At 51.0% G+C, this 17,086-nt stretch overlaps 1 protein-coding gene across 9 annotated transcripts in view; it reads right to left on the bottom strand.

Moving 5' to 3' along the window:
- The window catches only part of PLA2G6 (phospholipase A2 group VI), a 55,693-nt gene extending 51,324 nt beyond the window's left edge, over window positions 1-4,369 (bottom strand). The window contains exon 1 of one of the 9 annotated variants that reach the window (XM_046646661.1): window positions 4,325-4,369. The gene's annotated coding sequence lies outside the window, so the exon portion shown is untranslated. Of the gene's footprint in view, window positions 1-2,903; window positions 2,924-3,571; window positions 3,641-4,202; window positions 4,287-4,324 lie in introns of those variants that run through there. The other 8 variants (XM_046646651.1, XM_046646660.1, XM_046646659.1 and 5 more) reach the window with 8 other exon arrangements.
- Between the last annotated feature and the right edge of the window lie 12,717 nt (window positions 4,370-17,086).

The following is a 17,086-nucleotide window of genomic DNA, read 5'->3' as shown; positions in this document are numbered from 1 at the left end:
ATTTAATAAATGTTTGGGGAATTAACCAACTAGAAGCCCCCAGGGCCGGCACCTCTGAGACATCCCCTCCCTTCTCCCCTCGAGGGTGATAACAGATCGCACCCCCTGCCCCTGCCCACTCAGCTGCCTGGCAGGTCACATGATGGAAGTGTTCAGAGGCTCCTGTTCCCGCACCGGGGGAACCTTCATGGCATTGGGGGTGGCACTGGGCTTTGGTTTGGAAAGTTTGGCTTTAGATACCGCCCAGGTGCTCGAAGCTGAGTTCATTCACACTCCGAGCAGAGAAGCCTTCAAGTGCTCTGCATCCTTCCTGCCGAAGCCCGGCTGGAGGGGCAGGATGGCGGCTGGGAGGTGCGTGACAGGAGCCCCAGCAGCCGGGCCAGGAAGCTGATCTCACGGGAATGGCCACATGAGGGATTCTGGGACACACGCACAACTGCTCTCGGAAGTCAGGCTTCAGGAGCCCTGGCTGCTTACAACAGGATGTCCCATGATTGGAACAATTGGCACAGGACAGTGACGCTCCGGTGCAACTGATGGCTCCCCCACCCACCACCCTGGCAGGATGGGCTGAGAACATGGGGTCCAATCAGAGCACCGTGCTGATCACACAGACTTCCTTCCTGCAGCTCTTGCCACCTGCACCTCAGCACGTGAGGGTGTCACCACACACTGGCCTCCATCCTCCCACAAGGCCACCACGCTTTATGGTTGGCAAAGGCTTTTCACATCTGTTAGCTGCCTCGAAGCTCGAAAATGCCCATGAGATACGGACAGTGCGATCATTATCCCTGTTTGGCATATGGGGAAACTGAGGCCCAGAGAGAGGAAATGGGAAGTGTTGCCTGGCAGCTGGACTTGTGCCTTCTTCCTCAAACTCCTGACTAGCACCAGGGAGAGGGCCTGCACACAGTAGGCACTCAACTAGCGTGTGAGGAAAGACTGCATCTAAGTAGAGGTCAAGTCCAATGTCATTTCCATCTCCCATCGGATCTGATCCCATCTGGACCTCCAAGGCCGCCTCCAAAACAAAACATCCCTCCAGACATTCACTCTACAGCTCATCCCAAACTCCTCCCTCAGCGAGTGAGGAACGAGGAAGGGCCCACTCCTGTCACCTCCTCCCCAACACCACCGCCGCATTCATCCAGCCACTACCGCGCACCAGGCCCCTCGCCAAGTGTTTGAGGTACCCATCACATTTAATCCTCAAAACACGCGTACGAGAAGATAGAACACTACTTCTCCCATATCACACTCAGGAAACTGAGGCACAGGAGGGTCTATAACTTTCCAGGATCTGAAGCCAAATAGTTGGAATTCAGAGCACCGGCTCGTAATCCTCCAACTGGCTTCAGGAGAAAGCCTGAATGGAAAGTGGCTGAGCGAGGCTTGATTTTCAGTCTCCTGTACTTGAAAAGCTAAGGCCCTCATCTAAAAGGCACTGCCGTTCGCACGAGCCAGAGGCACACGCCCTTTCGAGAAAGGAAAAGGTGTCTCTTTCATTCCCTCCACCTAGCTGGACTGCAGCTGGGGGCAGACCGCTCCGGAAGTGTTGCTGAGCTCCCAAGGACACTGGGAGACGCCAGGAACTTGACGAGATCTGTTGGCCCGTGGCTTGGTACAGGGTGGCTCATGTTATGATTCATTCTACAAATATTTATCAAGGACCTATTCTGCGGCTGGCATTGTTCCAACTGCTGAGAACAGATTAGTGAACAAAACAGACAAAACCTCTGCCCTCCGAGAACTCATATTTTAATACGAGAGGGGACAACAGAGAAGATAAACAGGCAAAACATATCCATAGGTTCTAGATGCTGATTAGGTGCTGAGGAGAAAGATAAACCAGAGAAGGGAGACAGGAAGTGTCCAGGTGGAAAGGGAAATTTCAGATAGGGTGAACATGGAAGTCCTCACCAAGAACTTGATCTTGAATACAGACTTAAAGGAAATGAGGGCAAAAGTTGTATGGATATCTAGGTGAAGAGTTTCCCAGGTAGAGGGAAGAGCAAGCGCCAAGGCCCTGGGGCTGGAGCATGCCTGGTGAATGCCAGGAACAGCAAGGAAAACAATGAGGTCAGAGAGGTAACAGGGGGTCAGGCATGGATAGTGAGAGGGGAAGCCATGGCAGGGCTTGAAGCAAAGAGGCGACATTAACAGACCACTCTGCTGGATGCAGGGTGTAGAGAGGCATCAAGGAGAATCTCACAGCTTTGGCCTGAGCAACGGAAAGAAGAATACTGCCATTTCCTAAGGATGGGAAAGTGAGTGGGACGGAGAGATTTGGGAGGAGGGTGGGGGAAGGGATGAAGGAGGTACATAGCGAGAGCTTAATTCTAAATACTTTAAGTTTGAAATGCCTGAGATTGAGGTGCTGAGCAAGCAACTATATACGTGAGTCTGTCATTCAGAGGAAGGTCCGGACTGGACTGGACAGATAAATTCGGGAGTTGTCAGAGTAGAGACGGTACTTAAGCTATGAGCTGGATGAGATCACCAAAAAAAACGAGAATGGACAAAAAAAGAGGAGAGGCATTTAAGGCACAGACCTATTAAAATGTTCTCCCTGGAACCACCGAGTACGAAGTGAAGCCCATAACACAGGGTCTCCCCTTGGGTACAGCCCCTCACCCCCCTACACACACACCTGGTACGTATGTGCAGACACACACACACACACAGCATTTAAATTCCTCCTTCCTCTGTCTCTTAGTGATGTCACCGTGCTGAGTGAGAAGGAAATGCCCTTTGGGGGATACTGTCATCTAACGACAGTAACCGTGAAAAGGAGAAAAAAGCGCCCTGGGCCCCGAGACAACAGTAATGACCCTTTCTCAGCAGGCAATGACACAGGCTGTGGTGTCACAAAGTACTGTGTTCAGATTCCAGCTCCAACTCACCAATCCTCGTAACCTCAGGCAACTCATTCCGCCCTCTCTTCCTTATGTTAAATGAGAATAACATTGGCTACATCAAGGGTAGTCCACAAGGCAGTAAACAGTCCGTTAGTGTTTGTTAAACAAATGAGGAAGGAAGGAACGGTAAGGATAACATATGACAGAGCCTGACTCACAGATGATCAATAAATACAAACAAATGCTCAAGGAAAGGCAATGGACCTTCTCCTTGTCTTTCCCTCCTTGATTTTTCATTCCATCCCTTTCGCTTTCCCACCTACGACACAGCAGCAAGACCACACCTTTGTACAGGACCACACTGGTTACAAAGGTTTGCCTTCTACATTTTCTCCCATTTTGAACCCCATGGCAGCCTTAGGAGGGGCAGGAAATACAATCACCCTGTCACAGATGAGGAAACTGAGACTTGGACCCAGCTCCAGGAACATTTTAAGGCAGAGACAATAACAAAAACACTGCACTCAGCCCAAGGGTGGGGCATCTGTGTTGCCAAACCAAACCTGCCCAACATCCTGCCTGGCGGGGAAGAGGGCAGGTGAGGGAAAGACCCACGTGCTAAGGGAAGGTATTTGTTTGGGGTCATGTGAATAGTCCATTAAAAAAACGGGCACAGATCCCTGAGCCCTGTGCCCTCCCTGTCCCACACTCACGGGCCTGCCCGTCCCAGTCACATGGCCACACGGGTCACACGCTCCCTGTCACCAGCTTCCAGGTCACCTGTGGGCACAGGAGGTGGACACAGGATTGGGGGGTTGGCAGACTCTGGGGTAATGAGGCTGTGGGGAAGGAGGGAGCAGGCGCAGACGAAATCTGCACGCGCAGGAGAGACAATAAGCAGGGAGAAGCAGGGAGTCAGAAAAGGAGTTAGAAACAGTAAAATGGAGAACAGCGGAGACAAATGGAGAAACGCAGAAGGGAGACAGGCGACGTGGGGGGTCGAGTGGGAATACAGAGGCAGAAAAGTCGGGAGCACTAAGAAAGGCACAGGAAGGAAGGTGGGGACAATCAATGCGGCCCAGAGTGAAAGCTGGGGGTACCAAGAGGCACTGAGAGATGGGGGAAACGACGAGGGGGGCCACCCAGGAAGCGAGGGATAGAGGGGAGACACACAGGGGAGGCTGGGGTACTGAGGAGGCCCCAGGGTCGAAGCTGAGGTCCCTGGGGCTACAAGTTCGACAGCACACAACAGCGGTCACGGGATGGGAGTTGGGGACGCTGGGGGACCAAAGGGAGAAAACTAGGGGTACTCAGGGGTTACACACGGGGCCATGGAAGACATGCCTCAGAATCGGGAACACGGGATAGATCCCAACGAAGGGCCGGGTGGAGACCACAGCGCCTGGGGCGCGGAAGAGGTTTGGGAAGGGCCCCCCAGGCCCCGCCTCCCCTACGGCGTCACTCACCTCAGCCTACTCAGCACTTCTACTTCCTTCTACTTCCGCCAACAAACGGGCCCCGGGCCACGTGATGGCTCCCCCTCTCTCCGCCAATCACAGAAGCCCGAAGCCCAGGCCGCGGCGGCAGCCCCGCCCCCGCGCCGCGAGCCCTGCGCACGAGGAAGGCGGGGCGGGGCGCCGCCGTCTTTCACAACTGCCCAATGGAAGGGGCTCCCACGGCCGAGGGGGACTGGGCTTCGGGCTGGAGCCAATCCTCGGCGGCGGGGCGCAGCCATGTCGGTGCGGGGCGGAAAAGGGCCCGGTGACGGCTCGTTGGCAGACATGTTGATGCGGGGCAGGAGATACCCTTCTTCGCCCTCCGCCTCCTGAAATGGTCGAAGCCTGATGTCTGAACCTATTAATGACGGCTCGTAAAGAGAAAATAAAACCAACGAAGACATAGGGTGTGACAAGAGGAACCTGCTTTGATTTTGCAGCGTACCCCCAAACTAGGGTTGCCGGATGTAGCAAATAAAATTACGAGTCGCCCAGGTTAACTTGAATTTCAGCTAAGCAGCCAATAAATATTTAGTATACGTAAAAACCACTAAGTATTGTTAGGCTAAAAAATTATTCACTGTTATCTGGCAGCCCTACCCCAAGGCGATCTCAGGAAGTATGTTAGCACTTTTAGTAGAAACTTGGGCAAATGACTTAGTCTCTGTGAGGTCCTCGTGTCAGACGCGGGCACAGTGACACCCTCCAGGGTTGTTGTGCCGACTGGAGATACATTGGTCCCCGTGCCTGCACGTAGTGGGGTTTCAGTAAATGGCAGTTGTTATGATTAGTAATGCTGGGGATGAAGTACGCTGGAAAGAAGTGAGGAGACTGGGTTTTATTCGCAGATCTGCTTCTGACTGAGCAGATCAGGTCCCTCTCCAGCCCACTGGGCTTGGTTGGTCAACTTTTCTTCCGCTTTTCTTCCCCAATCCTAGATCTAGATAAATTCTCCAAACTACTCTCTGTCCAGGTGGGAAGTGTAATTGCTGTTGTTAATTACTGTGAAAAGGAGCGATTTCTCCTCAGTCTGTCCAAAGATATGACTTCCCAGACTGGGGGCAGCCAATGCAACTGGAGCAAGGTTTAGTTAAGAACCTAGATAGGTTAATAAAACTCACCATAGTAACTAATTTTTGTACAGAGCTTTACCAGTTACAAAGTAACTTGACTTCACATCTGTTACCTCGAGATTGTGGTTACTCGTTTGCATTTTACAGGTGAGGAAACTGCCCTTAACCTAAGATTAAAATTTTGCTCAAGAGAATGAGATGAAGACTCAGAATTCTCACTGAAAGTATCTTGCCCTCCACACCCCAAACATGTGCAGTTAGGGCGATGGTTATCAGGGAGCTTGCAAAAGGCCAGGCGTTCCACCCACTACTGAGCAATCTGACCTGAGATACGTGTAAGTTCAACAGGAAGAGCTAGGCTTCAGCAAACACCCAACCTTATATTCCAGGTGGCTCTGCAGGGCGAGTTTGGCAACACAGACACACAGCTGAATCCGAAATACAGAAATGGCCAAGGAAGAGAGAGAGACCAATCATCTGGATCAGAGTGTCAGAAAGACTCAGAGACCCACGGAAGAATAAAATAGAATAGAAAGAAATAATAGAATCTCAGGGCCTGATGAACTTGGGTGCCCCTCCTCTAGGTATTTCTGGTGAAAACTGTTAAATGAGTGGATAAAGCAAGAGGTGAAGAATAGGGAGATATTAGGTAGCATTGATTGCGCAAGCAACGTAAACGGAGGGGGCAAGTAGGCATGAGGGAGTACTTTCTGTTGAGTGTCCACTGGATTTTGCATTGGAGTAGTTCAAGTCAAAGAACTCCTCTTGAGGGCCTTGCCCCGTGGCCGAGTGGTTAAGTTCGTGTGCCCCGCCGCAGGAGGCCCAGTGTTTCGTTGTGTTCGAATCCTGGGCGCAGACATGGCACTGCTCATCAGGCCACGCTGAGGCAGCGTCCCACATACCACAACTAGAAGGACCCACAACAAAGAATATACAACTATGTACCGGGGGGCTTTGGGGAGAAAAAAGGAAAAAATAAAACCTTTAAAAACAAAAAAAAAACTAAAAGAAAAAAAAAAAAAAGAACTCCTCTTGAGGGCTGTGCTAGGCCCTGAAGCTGCAAACATCACGGACCCAAGTGTCCGCCTTCAAGGAACCCAGAGTCTAGAGGGTCAGAGTAGACCAAGTCCCCTCCCTCAAGGAGTTAGAGGGAAGTTTAACGAACATGCTGACAGTGTCATCTTCCACCGTGACCTTGTCTGATCCTTACAACAGCCCTGAGAAGCAGTACTATGATCCCCACTTTGTGGGTGGAGACACCAAGCTTCTCTGAGGGGAGATGATCCCGAGTCACATGTCGGTGAGAGGCAGAACCTCATCGGGACCTGTCTTGTCTTTTCTTTCCCTGCACTATAGAAGCACCCACTATGTGCCAGGCAACGTTCTTGGTGCTGAGGAAACCACAGCGAACAAAATAGACAGAATCCCTGCCGTGGTGGCGTTCACGGTCTTGTGGGGAAAGACAGGCAATGAACGAGATAGAGAAATCGAACACAGAGCGTGTTTTGCTGAAGTCTTTGGGTGACACATCATGATGTTAGCATCTTAGTTTCAAAAAACGTTTGAGTGTTTTACATGGAGTTGTGTATAGAGGTGCCATTGCGCTGGTCCTTCCATTTTCTGTGTGTTTGAACATTTTTGTAATTAGAAAGTTGGGAAAAACTATAGTGTGGTAAAGGGTGAGAAAGGCTCTGGTGTAAAAGCAGGGAGGAGAGACAGGAGGGTTGCGGTTTTAAACAGGGTGGCCAGGGGAGGCCTCACTGAAAGGGAGACATTTAAGTAAAAACCTGAGGGCGATGAAGGAGCAGCCACGTGATAACCTGGGAAAGAGTGTTCCAGATGGAGGGGACGGCAAGAGGAACGGCCCTGAGGCAGGAGTCTCCCTGGCTTGTTTCAGGAAAAGCGAGGAGGCTATTGTGCCTGGAGTGGAGTGAGGGAACGGGAGCCCCCTGGGCGATGAGCTCAAAGGGAGGTCAGGGCCTGGAGGACATTGTAGACCATTTTCAACCTTTGGCTTTCACTCCAAGGGAAATGGGGAGCCAGGGGAAGTTTTTGAGCAGAGGAGTGACCTGATCAGACTTACATTTTAACAGATCGTGTCTGTTCTATAAAAATAGTCTATGAGGACAAGGCAGAGCTGGAAGACCAGTGAGGAGACTCCTACAGAAACCCAGGTGAAAAACGATGGTATGACCACCACCCCATTTAATCATCTCAACTATAGAATCATTACAGTCAGGTATAGAGGGATTGAGAGAAGGCATTGTCAAACTCTGTCCAGGGGGCGCTTTGTGAGATAACTCTTGAGCAGGGGTGGGCGGCCTATCCCGCCTGCCACCTGTTCTGTAAACAAAGATTTGTTGGAACACAACCACACCATTCGTTTACATAGGCCTATACTTTCGGCAATGGCAGAGTCAAGCAATTGTGACAGAAAGCTTCTGGCCCCCAAAGCCTGAAATATTTCCATCTGGACCTTTACAGAAAAAAATTTACCAACCCTTGTTCTTGAGTTGGGTTTCAAAGGTTGAATAGGAGTTTGCCAGCTGGATTGGGAAAGTAAGAACATTCCAGGTGGAAAGGTCAACATCGTGAGTTTGTATGGATTCTGTGAAGAACTGCAGGGGGTTGACCACTGCTAGAACCTGGTGCGTGAGCAGGTGAGGGGCAGGTGAGTCACAGAGGCTGAGCGTGAAGGGTCTCAAGTGGCAGGCTAAGGGTGCAGAGCTTGTCCTGTGGGCAGTAGCTTGTAACCGGAAGGGTTACAGCAGGGAAGTGATGTGGAAAAAAAAATCTCTCTCCTGCTGTGGGAGGGGTGCCTGGAGGGCACAGAGGCCACAAGGAAGCTGTGTAATGATTACACTAATGGTGTGGCTTATGACTTGAGGAGGGGGCCGTTGGGGTTTGTGCACTCCTCAGGAAGGAAATGAGAGCAGGTGACCTTTAGCTGTGAGGCAGCAGCCACGTGTTCCCATCCTAAGGGGGAAAGCCAGTTCTGGCCAGCAAAGGCAGGGTTTCCCCACTCTGGGGGCCCCTCAGCCCAGATCAGGTGCTCGCGGGACAGACCGTGGCCTGAGGAGAGGCTGGTTCTCAGGGCCAGGGCCAAGAAGCTGGCCCGAACCTGGGTCCCAAAGGGTCGTGAGGGTTTGGGGAAGCCAAGCGGAGGGCATTTCAGGCACTGGTGCAGAACATGTGCTGGCGATCATGCGGAGTCTGGCGTCTTGGGGTAGGGGACCAGTGTGGGATTCTTGGGGGTCAGAATGCACACGGCCTTCATCCCTTTCCTCTTTCTCCCTGGGCTTCTCATCTTCATTTCAGTTTCTTCAGCCAATAATTATGAAGTACCTACTATGTGCACAACTTCACTCTCAGTGTGGGGACATGAAAGATAGCTCAATTCCTGTCCTTAAAGTTTGCAATTTAATACGAACTTGCCTCAACTACACGGATGATCATTTATTGTAAAAAAAAGAAGTGCTGAAATATAAACAAATATGGTTTTCCTGAAGAAATCATGAAATTACAGTGGATCCTGTCCCTGACTCTGTGAGTAAGGAGCAGCGAGGGAATGCCGTAATAATAAAGAACCCCACAACCTCGTTGGCTTAACACAACTTAACGTGTTCATTCACACTGTGTGTCCGGTGTGGGAGGGATGGGGTTTCACTTATCATGGTCACTCAGGAGCCCAGGCTGAGGGGCTCCTCCTCAGGGTGGGCTCCCATGACCACTGTGGCAGGGGCTCTGGGCGTGGCGAATATCACGCCCCGACTCTTACGCTACTGCTCAGGAGTGACACCTGATTCTTCTGCTCACCTTTCATTGGCTGAAGCATGTCACATGGCCATACCCAATTTCAAGGGAGATGGGAAATGCAGTCCTATCATGTGGCCAGAGGAGAGGAACCAGAATAGTTGTGAATGCCCCAGTTGACTTCCACATTGTTTGACAAGGCAACAAGGTTCTGCTTTGTTTGTGACAATAGCAACTTCCCTGCTTAATTAACTACAAATCGTATTCCCAGCCATTCTTTACCATAAAGGTGACTAAAATGTATATAAATTAATTTAATATGCCAATACAACCATAATTTTAGAGAGTCTCGAAAGAGGGAACTGGGTAAAGAGGGACATGGTTCTATGGGATCAAGAAGAAACCAGAATGAGCAGGACTCTCTTGATAGTAAGTGACAGAAACCCAACTCAAATTAGCATAGGCAATAGGCTAAATGACTGGAAAGTAACCAGAGAATCTCCCAGAATCCAAGGAAGAGATGACCAGCCAAATGCTAGAAGGGCCTCAGGGTGAACCCTGACCGGACCCTCCATGGCCTCTATGTTTCTGCACATCCATCTCATTCTGTTCTCTGGCTTCTTCTGCTCAGGAATGAGGAACATAGCCCCTCGCTACCCACAGCTCTCACCATCAGAAATGGACTGACCTCCTTCCTTAGTTCCTGGAGAGGACTCTCATTGGGCCAACTTGGGCTGTGTGCCCACCCTCGAGCCAATCCACTCTGGCCAGGAGGTGGAAGCTATGACTGACCCCTGGCACAATCAGCCCTGGCAACCCCCTCTACAGCGGAGCCTGGGCAGAGTTATCAGGAGAAGGGAGGAGCTGGGCGTGCGATAGGACACAGGTGCCCTTTCAGCCCTCAGGGAGGTGGGCTTCCTGGGCTCAGGAAGAGCGAGGCCTAGTGAGCGAGGTGGTGGGGAAGAGGAGGAGGGGAGCCTCAGCAAGAATGAGGGCACAACTCGATGGACAACCAAACTTGCCAGAAGCGTGAATTAGCCACACTCTGTCCTGGTGTCCTCCTTTATGTCCCTGGGGTTCCTGGAACTCCGTTGCAAATCACAGTCATGAACAGGCCAAATCAAATTGTCCCTGGGATGCAGTAGCAACAAAGGGGAGCCACAGGGTCCCCAGAGAAGCCTGTCTTTGCTCTTACGCAGGGCAGGATGAGCAGCCAGTGAAATGAACAGGGCCCCACTGTCAGGAGCCAAAGGATTGTTTAGGAAATTGACCATCGCCTCTTCCTCCCTCCCGCCCCCGCCACAACCTGACCCTCTGCTGGAGCCTAGGACAGGCCCCAGTGGAGCAAGGACAACTCACCCATTCATCCAATAAACATTTATCGTGTCCTTACTACATGCCATGCCCCAGGCTAGGCACGGGGGACACAAAAATGAAAAGATGTAGTCCTTGTCCTCAAACAGCTTGTAGTTTAAGAGGAGAGAGCCACAAAAACACAGAATACCAGCCCATAGAGAAAATTGTTATTGTGGCAGGAGGTGAGGGCAGACATCCCAGCAGGAGGACTGACGGGAACCTGAGTCAGCTGGGGGTTACTTGAGAAGCTCACTGGAGGAAGTGACATCTGAACTGGGTATTGAGGGACAAACCAAAGCTGGGGAGGGAGTGGAGATGTGAAAGGCGTGATGAATGTGAGGGCAGAGGTGACAACAGCTGGAGCCCAGAGGGAGCGTTGAGAGCTGAGACTGCAGAGTCGGCAGAGGTCAGATCTAGAAGGTCTGTGAGAAGAGTTTGGATTTGTTCTAAAGGCAGTGGGGAGCCCGGGAAGGGTCTGAGCAGAGGAGTGTCTCGGTCAAATTTAGGTTTTAAAAAGCTCCCTCTATCTTCTGCATGGAGTCTGGATTAGAAGGTGCTGGAGGCAGAAAGACCGAGCACGAGGCCATTGCGATTGTCCAGGAGAGAGATGCTGTGGCTTGAACGGAGGCCAAGGCTGCGAGAAGAGAGAGAGGATGAGAGAAGTTCAGGAGATGAGATCATCAAGACTTGGTGACTGGTTAGCTGTGGGAGTGAGCGAGAGGGATGAAGCAAGGATGATGGCCTGGTTTCTCTCTAGAGTGACTGAGTGGAAAGTGATGTCACCAGCCCATTAGAGAAATGAAGGGAGGTGCAGGTTGAGAGGGTGACACTGGGTTGCGTTGTGACAGTGTTGGGTTGGACGTGTGGGGGAAGGGCTGGGGGAGTCCATGTCTGCCGTGTAGATGCTCGAGCAGATCTGGTCCATGAGAGACAGATGCGAGCAGGTGAGAGAGATTTGTCAGTCATCAGCATCAGATGGCACCTGAAGTCTCCAGGGGGAATTAGATTCCCCAGGGAGAGGAGGAGAAGGCAAAGGCCAGAGCCATGAGCATCACAAACCACTGAGAGGTCCTGAGGGACCGGGGACAGAGACCGAACAGGTGGGAGGGAAGCCGAGCCTTGGAAGCCAAGGGGAAAGAGAGTCTCAAGAGGAGGAGGGGAAAAGGAGAGGAGAGCAGCAAGGTCAAGTGCTGGCAAAGGACAAGAGAGATTAGAATGGAAAATGGACCTTGGATTTAGCAACAAAGAGGTCGCTGGGACATTGGCAAGAGTCCCTTCAGAGGACTGTGGGGGCAGGAACCAGGCTAGGGGGTTGGGAGGTGAGGGGGCAGGGAGAACTCAGCGGCAGTCAGTGGAGATGACTTCAGATTTGGGCCGTAAAAGGGAAGAAAAAGCCTGGGTGGGGGCGGGGGTTGTTAGAGACGATAGCCACTTGGGGAAATTTTGGTGCTGAGAGAGAGGACGGGGCTGGCGGTGGGCATGAGCTTCCAGGAAAGAGGAGAGGCCAGAGGAGGGACAGCTTCTCCAGGGACTGGGAGGAAGGGGAAAGGACAGGTGCGAGGGTTGAAGCAGATGCCCCCGCCCCCTCCTCAAGTGGAGGGGAGGACCAAGGAGCACGGTGGGAGCCGGCCAGAGCTGTGGTTGGGGAGGGGAGGCGGCCGAGCTCAGGTTGTGATTGGAGAATGACCTTGCGGTGACCTTGACTGTTGCCATGGGTGTTGTGGCCGTGGTGGTTGTTTCTAACAGAAGCCCAGAGCAGCTGGGAGGCAGGTGTGCAGCAGACAAATTGGAGGTGCCCAAGTTCATGGTCTTACAGGCGGGGGGCACGGACAGGACTCAGACTGGGAGTGGCAAAGTTCCAAGGATATTGAAGCTGTTAGGGGGAAAATGTGAGGCAAAATGATGCAGGAGGCAGAGAAAAATGGGAATATGCCCTGGACTAAGTTTCAGGGCCCTAAAATATCAGTTTGCAAACATAGAAATGTATTATCTAAAATAAAACGGACGGGAAACACAAAGAGATAATTCACAAAAGAAGAAACCCAACTGGTCAACAAGCGTATGGGAATGGATTCAAGCTCATTCATATTCAGAGAAAAGAAAATTTAAATAAGGTAATGTCATTTGCCTAGAAAATTAGCCGATCTTAAAAAATGAGAACACCTAGTGGCAGTGAAGCGGCAGAAAATGCTCATACACACATAGCGTCGGTGAGGGCGCCCTGAGCAAATGGCATGGCCTCTCTGAGCCTCAGGTTGCTCATCTGTAAAACAGGGTGATAAAGACACTCACCTCATAGAATTTTGTGAGATACCAGGTTCACAAAGGAAGCATCTCAAAAACAGGAATAACAGGGGCTGGCCCAGTGGCGCAGTGGTTAAGTGCACACCTTCCGCTTCAGCGGCCCAGGGTTCGCTGGGTTGGATCCCGGGTGTGGACATGGCACCGTTTGGCATGCCATGCTGTGGTGGCGTCCCACATAGAAAGTAGAGGAAGATGGGCATGGATGTTAGCTCAGGGCCAGTCTTCCTCAGCAAAAAGAGGAGGATTGGCAGTGGATGTTAGCTCAAGGCTAATCTTCCTCAAAAAAAACACCCCAGGAATAACAGCCATTACTGTGGTGGTCTGGATTTGATTGAACCTGTTTTTCTTCCTGCTGGATGATCTCTAGCCCAGACCCAGGACCCTCACAGGCAGTGACCCAGTGCAGGGAGACCCTCTGCCACTCTCTTCCCAGTTTGTCTTAGGATTTAAAAGTAGGAGGGCAGAAGAAAGGGAGGAGGGCACAGGATTCCAACTGGGGCTGCCCACGGGGCGTGATGGAGCATCCTCTAAAGATGAGACTCTCAAACGGCTCCAACAGATCCCAAGGGTTATGCCTGGCAGGGGCAGGGGCAGTGGGAGAGAGCATGGCCCTTGAATCAAACCAACCTGAATTCAAGTCCTCCTCCGCTGGGCGCTAGCTGTATGACATTGGGCTGGCTGCCGCACCTCTCAGAGTCTTGATTTTTCATCTGCAACATGGCGAGGATAATACCTAACTCCTTAGATGGTGGAGAGGATTAAGGGTGAGCAGGCACATCGCCCCCAGCAACTGAGTGAATCCATAAATCAGTCCATTTGCTCGGCTTTAAGATGAGGCTGATTGTGTGTGTGCCACCGCTCCACCTCGACGGGCAGGGCTTTTGTGAGAAGGACGAGTTGAGTTAGAATGACATTGAAATGTGATAAAAGGACAGATAAGTTTTGGGGGTGGTTGGATGATTCAGCAGTGGGAGAGAAGAGCTGAGAGAGTATGTACTCTGCAGACTGGACGAGGCGAGTAGCACGGTGCCCGGCATGAAGGAAGCATCTCGTGAACGTGGTAACAGTAAGAAATATAGTCAGAAGTAACAAGCGGTACTGAGAAACTGGAAGAGGCGTGTGATGGCTGGAACAGCTGGAACAAGATAAGGGGCGTCAAGGTGCTGAAAGGGATCCCTTTGACATCACTTCCCCCCAGAGGGACCCACGGGAAATGCGGGACTTGCCCTGCTGAGGGGGCCAGTGAAGGCCCAAGGGTCTGAGGGCTGGAGCTCATGCGGGCCTGGAAATCAAATCTCTGGGCAGGAAGGGCCTCCAGGAAATCGTAAAGCCAGCCCTGGTCTCCTCCGCAGCCAGCTCTCAGCTGTTCTACAATGTGGCATGTGCACCAGAGTCAACTCTGCAGGGGTTTTTTCCTGTGGAAGATTCGCCTTCGGCTAACACCTGTTGCCAATCTTCCTCTTTTGGTATTTGAGCTGCCGCCACAGCATGGCCATTGACAGAAGAGTAGTGTAGGCCTGCGCCCAGGAACAGAATCCGGGCCACTGAAGTGGAGCATGCCGAACTTAACCACTAGGCCACCAGGGCTGGCCCCAGAGTGGACTTTTATTTGAAGAAAGTTTATTGTAGTCTGAGAGTGTTTAAAAATCACTGACCTAATCCTACACTCTCACTGCAGGTGGGGAAACTGAGGCTGGGAGTGAGGAGAGCCCCACACTTCGGTCAGCCAGGGATGAGATCTGAGCTGCAGATCCTGGCTGGGGTCAAGCTTGTCGCTGTTACCGGGCACCCACTAGTGGGCGAGGCACCTGATGTGGGCCAGGGTCCCACAGGGACGTGCTTGGGTGCTGTTTGGTGTTTTGGACTCCTGGACAGGTGATCAGGGATCAGCTGGGCCAGTTAGAGTCCTGCTGGACTGTGCTGGCAGAGGGCGGCTCCCTCCCTAAAAACTGGCAAGGAGGCCCCTCCCTGTTGGTGCAAGGTGGGGTCTCTGGGCGGGGTGGGGTCATCACTGGCTTTGTGTCACTCACTGCGGGAAGAAGCAGGTTTCACAGAGGGAGTGTCCTAGGGGCCTCCGGAGGACTCATCTCTCTCCAACCCAATATTTATTGATCTTTCATTCCATACTAGGCGTTGTGCCAAATGCTTTTAAGTGTGAATGCATTAAATTGTGTCACAATCCATGAAGTAGGCGCTCCTATTAAAGCCCAGTTTACAAAGGGGGAGACTGAGGCAGGGAGGGGTGAAGTCACTCAGCTGGTGAGGGGTGACGCCAGGATTTGAGCCCACAGGCTGACTTGAGAGCCCCTACTTAAAAAAACAAAAAAACCCCCAAAAAAACAATTTTTTATTACAACAAAAATTGCAGGAATGATGGAGAATTTCTGTATGTTCTTCACCCAGATTCCCCAATTGTTAATATTTTATCACATTTTCTTTATACTCTTCCATCTATCCATCTATCTATCTATCTATCTATCCATCTATCTTGTTCTGAACTATTTGAGAGTAAATTGCAGACACGATGCCCCTTTCCCTCTAAATGCTCCAGTGTACATTTCCTAAAATCAAGGACACTCTCTTACGTGACCACAGGACAATGATCAAAATCAGGAAATTAACGTCCATCTACAGACTGTATTCGGATTTTACCAATTATCTTAACAGTGACCTTACCGCAAAGGAGAATCCTGGGTCACACATTGCCTTGAGTCCTCCCGTCTCCTTAGATTGCTTCATTCGGGATCAGTTCCCAGGCCTTCTTTGTCTTTCACGGACTTGTCACTTTTTAAGCACACGGTCCAGTTATTTTATAGAACTTCTCTCAGTTTAGGTTTGTCTGATGTTTCCTCACGATTAGATTTATTGTACGAGTTTTGGACAGGAATACCACAGAAGTCATGCTGTGTCCTTCTCAGTGCATCATTTAGGAAATACACATGCCAATTTGTCCCATTACTGGTGATATTAATTAACTTTGATGACTTGGTAAAGGTGGTGCCAGGTATCTCCGCTATAGAGTTACTGTCTTTCCATCTGTAATTAATAATTGTCTGTAGGGCAATACTTTGAGACTATGTAAATATATTTCCCACCAAATTTTCCTGTCCATTGATGATTCTGGTTGGAATCCGTTATTACTATGGAGGTGCCTAATGGGCATTTTTTAACTGCATCGTTCCTTCTGTTGTAAGCAGGACCTTTTCCTTCCCCTTCTCCTCATTTACTTATTTATTCACGTTACTATGGACTCATGCACTCTTCTTATTCAATAGGTTATAATCCATCAGTACTGTTATTTCTTTTGATGCTCAAATTGTCCCAGATTTGGCCAGTAGGAACTCCCTTCAAGCCAGAGAGCACCCACGTTTAAATATGACATTGCACCACGTCCCTCGACCTTGACCAGGAAGGGCGCCACGCCTGTGGGGAGCGGTCCCTGTCAGGTGGAGAATGAAGCCCTGCCCCGAATGCGGCAGCCGGGGGATGGGAGCGAAGGGCTTGGCAACACGGCGTCCAGGGATGTTGTGCAGGTCTACTGGGCAGGAACTCATTCACTAGTTGAGTACCTACTATGGGCTCAGTTCTTGAGAAACTCATAGAAAATGGGGGTATAGAAGACCAAGAATCACAATTATGCAGTTTCTAAAATCGAGAACTTTTGTACACCAAGAGGTAACAACATGGCTCTCTTAGAGATGAAAAGGTAGGGCAAATGGGCAATTTTGGGGGGGATTGTTTGAGTGCAGACAAAGCTGCCTCAATGCTTGGTTGAGCTAGGGGGCCAATTTGCATATGAAACCCAAGGGCTTTGGAACGTGAGGGACAGATGTCACAATCCCAGGGGGACTAAGGCCCAGAGGCAGGAAAGCATAACAAGGATTCTGAAGTCACGTTACACTATGTCAAGGGAAGGGAGCCTTGCCTGTGACCAGGGCGCCACACGAAGACCTCCTAGTTGGGGAGGTCCTAAGCCCTACGCAGTGAAATAAGGAAGGTGCTATGACGCAGGCTCACAGAGAAGATGGCTCTGGGAGTGAAGGCAGGCGCGTCAGGCGGTGGAACAGCAGGAGCAAAGGAAAGGGAGAATAAACTGTCCCCAAAGTCACCTCTTTTGGGTGGGGTTCCAATCACTGAACAACACATTGCTTACATGTATGCTGGGCCCCTTCCAGTTGAGCATAGGCCCAGATGTCCAGACCAGGAATCGGTCAGATCTGGACTCAAATTCCAGTTCTTGTACTTC

This window comes from Equus quagga, chromosome 19 (genome assembly GCF_021613505.1).
Source record: "Equus quagga isolate Etosha38 chromosome 19, UCLA_HA_Equagga_1.0, whole genome shotgun sequence".
Classification (NCBI taxonomy): Eukaryota; Metazoa; Chordata; class Mammalia; order Perissodactyla; family Equidae; genus Equus; species Equus quagga.
The sequence above is the reverse complement of the archived record's forward strand: the minus strand, read 5'-3'. Positions and strand labels throughout refer to the sequence as shown.